At 39.6% G+C, this 10,256-nt stretch overlaps 1 protein-coding gene across 1 annotated transcript in view; it reads right to left on the bottom strand.

The window, feature by feature from the left end:
* The window catches only part of LOC120551246 (monocarboxylate transporter 6-like), a 35,465-nt gene extending 33,040 nt beyond the window's left edge, over nucleotides 1–2,425 (bottom strand). Inside the window, exon 1 of the mRNA XM_039788509.1 lies at nucleotides 2,246–2,425. The gene's annotated coding sequence lies outside the window, so the exon portion shown is untranslated. The remainder of the gene's footprint in view (nucleotides 1–2,245) is intronic.
* Nucleotides 2,426–10,256: the final 7,831 nt, after the last annotated feature.

The raw sequence follows: 10,256 nt of genomic DNA, 5'->3' as shown, positions 1-10,256 counted from the left end.
GACTCGTAATATAATTTCCAGATGTACCAACGACTGAGCAGAGCAACATCCCCCCAGATTATTCTCCTGAGAATACAACTCTTGGTTAATGTCACTGTGCTCTGACATATTGCACATATTCACTGTACAGATATGAGAGTAGTATCAATCTTCTCACCTAAAAATCCACCAAATGCCAAACTTTTCCTTCACAAAACTGAGTTTAAGGCGAGACAATATAGGCAAATATCTGATTGGTTGGTTAATTTGTGTTTCATGAGCTAGTCAATTTAGAGATTTGGGGCTCTTCTGCTTCCATAACATGTCTTCTTTCAGATTAGTGGGAAAAAACATCCAAAATACACATTTAAGTGTTTGTTTAACTACTTTGTCTATAGATTTCTCCTAAATTCACCAAAAGTTAGCATTAAATAATGTCTCATTTGCATATGTAAACATAACATTTCTAAAAACTTGTAATAAAAATTAATTGTCTTAAGTGATCAACAGTCTAATGGTGGTATCTATTAGTATATATATTTTTGACCCTATTCACCTGTATTGAATAGTACTTCACAAAGTCTGAATTTTACAATCCATATCTTTAAAGGTTTTGTTCTTGTCCCACTTCAGTAGCACTTACAGACACCAAACTTTCCTCTTTCATTCCCATCTAGATTCTGGATCTTTTTACACAGGGCTCTGTTCATATATAATTCACAGCCTGATTCAAACAACATTTTATGCCTAAAAACATGAAGAAAATTGATTTTTATGGCTGTTGACAGTATCTTCTGTGTGTTGAGCTGCTAATTTAAGTTTGAAGCTAGCTATTCTGTATCTGTTGAACTGACTAACAAAGATAAAAAAAAAAAAAGAAACAAGTGAGTAGAGAACATGTCTAGTTGTAGACCAACGAGAAATCTACACCTAAAAACCACAGAGCCATTCCGTCCCTCTGCTCCGTCACCATGCATATTGCTTATTTTCTGATTTATGGAGTGATAAAAAGAGATATCCAAAAATCCCCTCTGTAAAAAAACCCTGACTCCAATATGTCAACAAAAATGAAACAAGAACTTTGAACCTGGCTTTATCCAATGTTCACATTTGTGTTCTGGAAATATATGCAAATCAGCACGTACTTAACAAGACAATGCCTCATTTGCATATATACACATAAAATTTCATAAAACTTGTAATACAAAAAATGATGGTCTTACTGTAAGTATCTATTTGTCATTGAAATGGAAAATGCAAATTCTCTCATTTTTCCGTTGCTTTTGCATAAAGTTGCTTTTGCATAAAGTTGCTTTTGTAATATTGAATATGAACTGGGGAAGTTTCATGATATCTATTAGTGTGTTCTTTTTTTATACCCTATTTACCAATAGTGTCTCCTCTTAAAGTGATTTTTTTGTACAAAAGACAGAATATTTTTCATCTAGATGTTTAGAAGAGTCTTTGAGGGTTGTGGAAATAAATTCAGAAGAGCGTTAAGTGTTCCTAAACAACCTTCTGGGCCAGAACAAAAGCACACAAAAGTATGTGGACAGGGCCGGGGTGTCTACACACTTTTGGCCATGTAGAGTGACTATCCTTCATATTCCTCTTCCTCCTCTGAGTGTGTAATGGATCAGTGTGGGGTAAAAAGGCCTCACATATCTCTGCAATCTGACCCACGAAGGCATGTTTTTACTCGTTCACGTCCTGCACTCTCTCCTGCATCTGTATGTCCTTTTGCACATAGTACATAAATGCCCCTGGGGTGTTTGTAAGGAGAACTCTCCGCTGGTAAATAAATGTGATGCTGAGCAGAGGATCCTTCCTGTGGGACAGCCCGTGGAGGGATGAGAGCGCTGCTGTTTTACATGTCAGAATTTGTACACTTGCATCAAGCTGCACAAACTGAGCTTCATCAGCATAAAATATTAACTATTTTTAAACACGCAGGCTTTTTTTTTTTTACACGTTCACCCACGTGGCAACTGGTAAACATTTCAGCTTGTTTGCGGATGACAAGCACATAAACACGGTCCAGACTCCTTCACAACCCAGTTATATCAAATTACCTTTACTCAGTCATATGTATCGCTTCTTAAAAAGGAGATTTTACTACATATCGTGTTCCTGTTCCCATCAGTGTGATTTCACCCTAACGGATAAACATCACTGCATCATCACTTTCGGAGCGAAGAGGAAGCGATTCAAACATCAATATCTTCCTTGAATTTATATCAATAGGCTATATAAAATAGCAAATCACCTTGTTTATGTTGCTTGTTGTCGTCCAGCTTCCCGTCAGTCTCTACACATATACACACAAACACACACACACACACATATAAATATATATATATATATATAGGCGCGGTCGCTCCTCGATGACTACCGGAGCAGTACACGCTGTCTGGCCGAGCGGGGGTCAGCTCGTCGGCACGGAGCTCTCCGCGGTGGGAGGAGACTGACGAGGCCGAGCTGGGAGGGTCGTAAGCGGGCGCTGTGCAGGCCCCGCCCAGCCCTGCTGCACCACACACAGGCGGCAGTTCTCATGGGTGTGTATATATTTATACAGTATCTCACAAAAGTCCCATCACATTTTAGTAAATATTTCATTATATCTTTAAATGGGATAAGACCGAAGAAAGTACGCTTTGCTACAATGTAAAGTATTAAGTGTACAGCTTGTATAACAGTGTAAATGTGCATTGTGCAGTCCCCTCAAAATAACTCAACACACAGCCATTAATGTCTAAACTGCTGGCACCAAAAGTGAGTACACCCCTATGTTAAATTCCCATAGAGGCAGGCAGAGTTTTATTTTGAAAGGCCAGTTATTTCATAGATCCAGGATACTATGCATCCTGATAAAGTTCCCTTGGCCTTTGGAATTAAAATAGCCCCCCCCCCACATCATCACATACCCTTCACCATAGTTAGAGATTGGCATGGGGTACTTTCCATAAAATCATCTCTCAATGCAAATCAAACCAGCTATTAGGCTAACTGAAATAAAACCATGCCAAGTATGGTGAAGGGTATGTGATGATGTGGGGATATTTTTATTCCAAAGGCCAAGTGAACTTTATCAGGATGCATAGTATCCTGGATACAATGCATCCTTATAAAGAGATGATAGAGAGATGATCTTATGGAAAGTACCCCATGCCAATCTCTAGGTATGGTGAAGGGTATGTGATGTGTGTGTGGGGGCCCGTATTTTAATTCCAAAGGCCAAGGGAACTTTATCAGGATGCATAGTATCCTGGATCCATGAAATAACTGGCCTTTCAAAATAAAACTCTGCCTGCCTCTATGGGAATTTAACATAGGGGTGTACTCACTTGGGTGCCAGCAGTTTAGACATTAATGGCTGTGTTGAGTTATTTTGAGGGGACAGCACATTTACACTGTTATACAAGCTGTACACTTAATACTTTACATTGTAGCAAAGCGTAATTTCTTTAGTGTTGTCCCATTAAAAGATATAATGAAATATTTACTAAAATGTGAGGGGTGTACTCACTTTTGTGAGATACTGTATATATATATATACACATCACATCCATTGTGGAGATATTCTAAGCCTTGGTTTGGATGGTTTATGAACGATTGAAAATGTTCACTGTTTTTACTAGCAATCAATTTGCTTCTGCTTTAGCTGCAGTTGATATGCAAAAAAACACGTGAAATTTATGTTTTATTTTGAAAAAAACATTAGGCCCTACTCTTAATGTGAAATATTACGCCATGTAAAAAAACATTTTACGTGACGTTTTTATCACGTGTCCACAAATGAAATATTTTTCACATAATGTTCTAAATTTCACAACCAAATGTGCCTACATGTGAATCTGTACAACTGATCACTCTCACGTAATACCAGAGGTATCTAATCATGTCACTGAAGAAGAAGAAGAAGAAGAAGAAGAAGAAGAAGAAATGGTTTCTAGGGTTAGGGTTAGGGTGCGAACTACGGGGGAGCTAGGGGGATCTCGGCTCCCCTTAATAAGACATGGGCTCCCCTGAAAACGTGTATTTGTGAAATTTTGGGGGGTCTCTAAAAATATAGACAATGTGTCATTTTGACGTGCTATTTCAGTTTTGTGTAATGTGGTCATCGTGGATTATTATGTGTAAAATTGCAAAAATATTCATTCACACATGACGGCGATTTAAACCTAATTCACCTCAATAAAGACAACTATACATGCTATTGTTGTTATGAGCATCAAGGCGTGGCGGCGCTGCGGTGCAAATTCAACTCATGTTTAGTAGCCTATGCTACACGAAAGATTCATAGAAAAAATATAAACGTTGGAGGCCATTAATCGGCAAAGTCCTTGAATTCTATTCTGCAATTAGCAGTTATCATATAGCCATGGCAAAAAGAAAACAAGGCAGTTTAATTAATTTTGGTTTTACTAAGAAATAGTGTAGCGATGATGTCAATAGCACGACCGATTCACCTGCTGGAAGCCCTGTTAGCTAGGGGTGGGCGATACTGGGAATTTTGGTATCGGTCCGATACCAAGTAAATACAGGGATAGTATCGCCGATACCGATACTTTTTACTTGTAACGTCACAATCATTTAATAATGTTGTGATTTTGCCTTTAGTTAGTTGATTATGATTATGATAAAACACAGGACAAAGAATTTAGGCAAACATAAATGTTTTAATGTCTTTATGCAAATTGGTGGTGTTACCACAGTGGCGAATTACTTTTTTGCACACATCACATGTGGCAGTGTCCGTATCCGCTGGAGTGAATAAACTCCACACAGCGCTTCTCTTTCTTTCCGCCATCATCATGAGCTTCTCTCTCTGACTCTCCACTCTCCGCCTGCGGCAGAGCAGGGAGGGGGAGGGGGCAGAGAGAGAGAGAGAGAGAGAGAGAGAGAGAGAGAGAGAGAGAGAGAGAGAGAGAGAGGTGCGCTGTTTGCACACTGCGCAGACTTGGAGAGACGCTGTGCTCGCATGAACTCGGAGAGAAACTGCAACAAAAGTATCGATCTCATCACGACAGTATCGACCCGATACCAATACTCTGCTTGGTATCGATACTATCGATATTTAGATCGATACGCCCAGGCCTACTGTTAGCACACCTACCGCCGGGTGACAACAGCAAGAAGAAGCTGAAGAAATAATGTCCTCTCTGGCTGAAGATGGTGTTGGTATCAGCCCGTCAGAGTCCGGTCACGATCCTAACCCTTCTTGGTCCTCTCTCTCGTTAAATTGGAACAGCCCAGCGGTGGAGAGACTGGAAGAGCCCATATACATGGCCGCATCCTTTGATGTTCTTGTTTATTTTCAGGCTGGAGGCAATTCCGTTTACCCTGTAGGGAGATCACGAACTAAAACCTAAGTGTTGCTCCTCCAAAAGGCCTCAGGCAACACTGTAAGTCTGCACGCACTGCGGACACAGCACTTTGGTCAAATGCTAACATGCTGGTGGCAAAACGGTCAAGGATGGAAGCAGGGGCTGCGTCGCTTAGGCCTAATTGAACGGAGGAATTATGGTATTCTTCGGTAGCCTGAGTAACTTTAACCGTTGTTCATGTGAAATCTCAGACAGCCTGATGCTTTGTTTATAGACTAGGCTATTTGTGGGTGGCTGTTTGACCTATCAATTCCTGTCAATGAAGTATAATAGGGTAAATCCTGTATAGTGCATACACTTGTAGCTGTTATGGACCTTGATAAGTCGCAAGCGCACGAAAAGTGGGCTCCCCCAAAGGCCACGGTATAATCCGAACACTGGTTAGTAGAGCTGCTCCCTCTTAGTGGATTAGTCGACTAATCGGTCGTTTTGGTCTTAGTCAACTTAGATTTCTTTAGTCGATTAGTCATGTTTTATGCTTTTTTCATGCTGAATGACTTATTTCCAAGAAACGTACGAGCACATCTCTGGTAAACACAAGAATTAAGGGTTGACATTTGACCTAATAGATATCACCGTGAAACCTAGTTTGATTACTTTCATTAAGGCAATTATTTGTTGTATTACACGTTTTCTGAAATGTGTTTAAATATGCAAAGGAAGCTATTATCTTATTCACTATATGCATCCTTTTCTTTGCGGAGAAACTCAGATTTACAGATCTGTCGATTAAATCAACTACTCGATTAGTCGATACAATTGAATGAGTGTTAGTCGACTAAGAATTTCTTCAATCGAACACAGCCCTACTGGTTAGGGTGTGTTGCTGTTGAGTCTATTACCGTGTATTTATTTATTATTTTGAGCAGCACACATAGGCCTACAATTTAATTCACGTTCTTTGTATTGAAGTGGCAGAAGTTGTTTCAGAGGCAGATATCTCAAATCCAAAACTATCTGCATGGCTGAAAAGAACTAAGAAAATGTGTGTGATATAGGCGAACTGACCCTTTAAAGGATAAAGAATCTTAATATTGACATCTTAATATTGACTATAATGTATGTTACCTTAAACTGAGTACTCTACCCCTCACTACACTGTGAGCAATAGAAATAGATGCAAATAATTAAGTAGTAAAATATTACTGCCTGGTAGGACCAGTTTCAAAGGGGGTTATAGGTAAAAATATTCTGGTAACAATGCATCGTGAATCGGATAAAAATCAATATAAATGGGTAAAGATTACAAACGGTTGATATAAAAACTGAATCACGATGCAATTTTTAAACATCCTAGGGCGTAATCTACTTTAGATTTCACTTGTTTGACTTCACTACGTCTGCTATGTTTATTTATCTGAAGAGTTTTCTTTCCATTTATTTAGTTAATTTGATGTGTGATTTGTTTTAGAAATCTAATCTAATCACTTTTAATAAGAGGACGCACTTGTTGTTTTGCTCAGTTTATATTAAGAGGATTTTTTTTCAGTCATTTGTCTGCACCTCACTCTTTGTAATATTGTGAACTTAAAATTGTGCATCGTATCCAATCGTGAGTTAAGTGTATCGTTACATCCCTATGTTCTTGATAGAAACACTTCAGTATGTTCATCTTCTTCTGAAATCCACGGTAAACAGAGCCGACAGACAGTCAGTGAGCCACGTTGTTTAAAACACAGACACATTTTATGATAAAAACCAGACTGGGTTTTGTTAAAATTGTTACATGTAAAGAAACAACATCGGTAGACAAAATTCAAAAAATATAAAATAAATAAAAGTGAAACAAACAAATCAGACAAATAAAATGTTTTGTCAGCTTCCAAACATTTTTCTCCACAGTCTCCGTTGACAATATTCACATTTGACATCAATACTGTTGATAAATGAACACAAAGTAACGGTTAATAGGTGAATTTTTTCAATACCTCTAAATGAGATGTGCATGTCCACAAACGCATGCAAGTGTTTACAGATTAACTGGCAACATGATCCATGGATTTAAAAAAAAAAAAAAAAAAAAAAAAAAAAACTTTCTTCTGTGTGTTGAACGCTTTTAAACCGGGGTTAGGAACCAATCTGATTGGTTGGTTGATTTGAGTTTGAAGCTAGCTATTCTGTATCGGTTGAACGGACATGACAAAGATACAAAAACAACAAAGAAACGTGTGAGGAGAGAACATGTCTAGTTGTAGACCAACAAGAAAGCTACACCTACAAACCACGGAGCCATGCCGTCCCTCTGCTCCCCCACCATGCATCACATACACGTTGCACCAACACAGAGGTCAGAATAAACCCAGTACACAGTACACATCATAATCTCTAGAACAATGCATGCTCTCGTGTTTTCACGTGCCCAAACGACAGAGATATATTTTTCTTTTTTTGTGTGCAGATTTGTTAAGATTGCACATTATCTTGTAGACTAACTAGAGCCTGTGAAGGTAAAAAATAATGGGCAATAGTTCTTTTTTTGTTTAAAAAAAAATGGGTGTTTGATTCAAAATGTTCAGATAATCACGCTGCAAGTGGTCAGTGGTTCCCAACCTGTTTGTGATCTTTTAAAATAAGTCTATCGGTTGTGACCAGTTCAGTTCCTTATATATATATATATATATATATATATATATATATGTCTGGTGATTAACAAGAAATATGGTCAAAACTCTACAGCCATGCTAGCAGCTCTGAAAGGCTGTTCTTAGGCTTTGAGTTCAGTAGCTACTGTTTGGCGGGTATAATTGCTGCATTCATGTGGCATCGGAATAATCGGAAAAAATGAGTTCCTGACTGCGATAATTCACGTGAACGCGGTGAAGTTGAAAAAAAAAAAACAACAACTTGGAAAGTCAGGGTTAGTAAGTCTGGTACACGACGTGCCGAGTGGACGACACGTCACGCAGAAACAAGGCGGACAAAAGTCAACGGGGGGTTGATGTTAAAGGGGAACTATGCAGGTTGTTTTTTTTTTAGCTTAATTTAACTTAACTGAACAGCTTCGGAGACACTGGAATGGTTAGATGACTTTTTTTCGAGTTGAATGGTGGTCGTCTCGCTCCCCCCTAGCGCCTGTGAGCGGAAAAACCACCCTGGCAACTTTCGGCCAGCGGGAAGTATGGCGTGATATCAGGTCTCGCCATGTAACGAATTGCTTCACGGCACCGCTCACATGGGCCTGCACGCCCCCATACAGGAACCGGCTAGCTATAAGAACAAGGTAGCGATGGAGTTTTTCACACTATCGTCATGGCTGAGCCGCAAAAAAGAAGCAGAAAGCTCGGAAAGCATCGTCGGAGGAACAGAGGAAGAGGAAACGGCAGACTGACCGAGACAGGACTCAGACACGAGTAAACATCGGAGCTGTGGGGGCTCTATAGAGAAACCTGTAGGGGGGCTCTATAGAGAAACCTGTAGGGGGGCTCTATAGAGAAACCTGTAGGGGGGCTCTATAGAGAAACCTGTAGGGGGGCTCTATAGAGAAACCTATAGGGGGGCTCTATAGAGAAACCTGTAGGGGGGCTCTATAGAGAAACCTGTAGGGGGGCTCTATAGAGAAACCTGTAGGGGGGCTCTATAGAGAAACCTGTAGGGGGGCTCTATAGAGAAACCTGACAGCAAAAAGCCAGAAAACAGTGAAGAAATGGCCAAAACTGCATAGCGCCCCTTTAAGAAAAGTTTAATTAATTCATGTATTGCATATACATGTTTCGCATGTTATTTGTAATAGGGTATTACCGTTAGTAACCATTAGTTGCACGTTGAGTGACTTAGATTAGTTAGAAAACTTATTTCTGAGCATTAACCTGATAGCAAGTTAGCGGGTTAAGCAAAATATTTGAGTGGTTTTAGGGAGTGTACTGGTGCTACAACGAGTCTGGGACAAAATATAAAGCTTCAAACTGTTTCAGCATGCAATATGAATCTTCACGGAGACGAAGGGGCAGCCATGCTTTATGGAGATGAAGCTCAAACAACCAAACGACTGGAAACAGCCATCAACGTGTTGTTTAAACGCTCTGAGCAATACAATACAACGCGACTTCTTTGTAGACGCCATGTTGTTTCCACATTACGACTTAACCCTTGTGTTAACTTCGGGTCAAAATGACCCGTTTTTAATTTTTGTTTTATATCAGAAAAAATGGGACGTAGAAATAAGCGCTGAAAATGTGTAGAAGCTAAAAAAAAAAAAAAGTCCAAGGTTGACGTGAAGACAACACAAGGGTTAAAGCTCATGAACACACCCAAGTCAGAAGAACGATCCGAGGAGCACGTGAACGCAGCAAATGTTTACCTTGCTAACCACCTTACTGTAGCACAAAGAACAGCTGAGGCTGATGGCAATGTTAACAGTTTGGGAGGTATTTTATCAAGAACCAAAGTATTGCACACATTGAAATTTTGACCTCATGGTGGCGCTAGGTGAAAAGTCAGAGAATCATCGAAGTCCGTAGGATTCACCCTCTGGGGACCGGGAATGTCCGCGCAACATTTCATTGCAATAGTTGCTGAGAAATTTGAGTTTGGACGATAGAGGCACGCTGCTAGCATGGCTAATAAAACATAATAATTAGAGGAAAGAATGAAAAACAATAAGCAGAAGTAGGTTTTCGTTGTTGTTGCGGGCAAAAATACTTGAGTATGCGGCACGTTTTCTTAAAAAATGGAATATGCTATATGATATTTATGCGATGAAATTGTGGGAACTTGCAAAAACTGCAGTTTGATGAAAAAGAGAAAAAAAAGTCCCCCCCCCCCAACACCCTGCTTTTCGATGATGTTCACGTCGCGTAATTACGTCACTTCATAACGTTCCCATGTCAACAGGGGAAAATGGCTGCTCTTGTGTGAAGTAAACGCAAAATTTTTCAACTTTCTGCTAAGATA

Source organism: Perca fluviatilis, chromosome 21, assembly GCF_010015445.1.
Source record: "Perca fluviatilis chromosome 21, GENO_Pfluv_1.0, whole genome shotgun sequence".
In the NCBI taxonomy this organism is placed as follows: domain Eukaryota; kingdom Metazoa; phylum Chordata; class Actinopteri; order Perciformes; family Percidae; genus Perca; species Perca fluviatilis.
The sequence above is the reverse complement of the archived record's forward strand: the minus strand, read 5'-3'. Positions and strand labels throughout refer to the sequence as shown.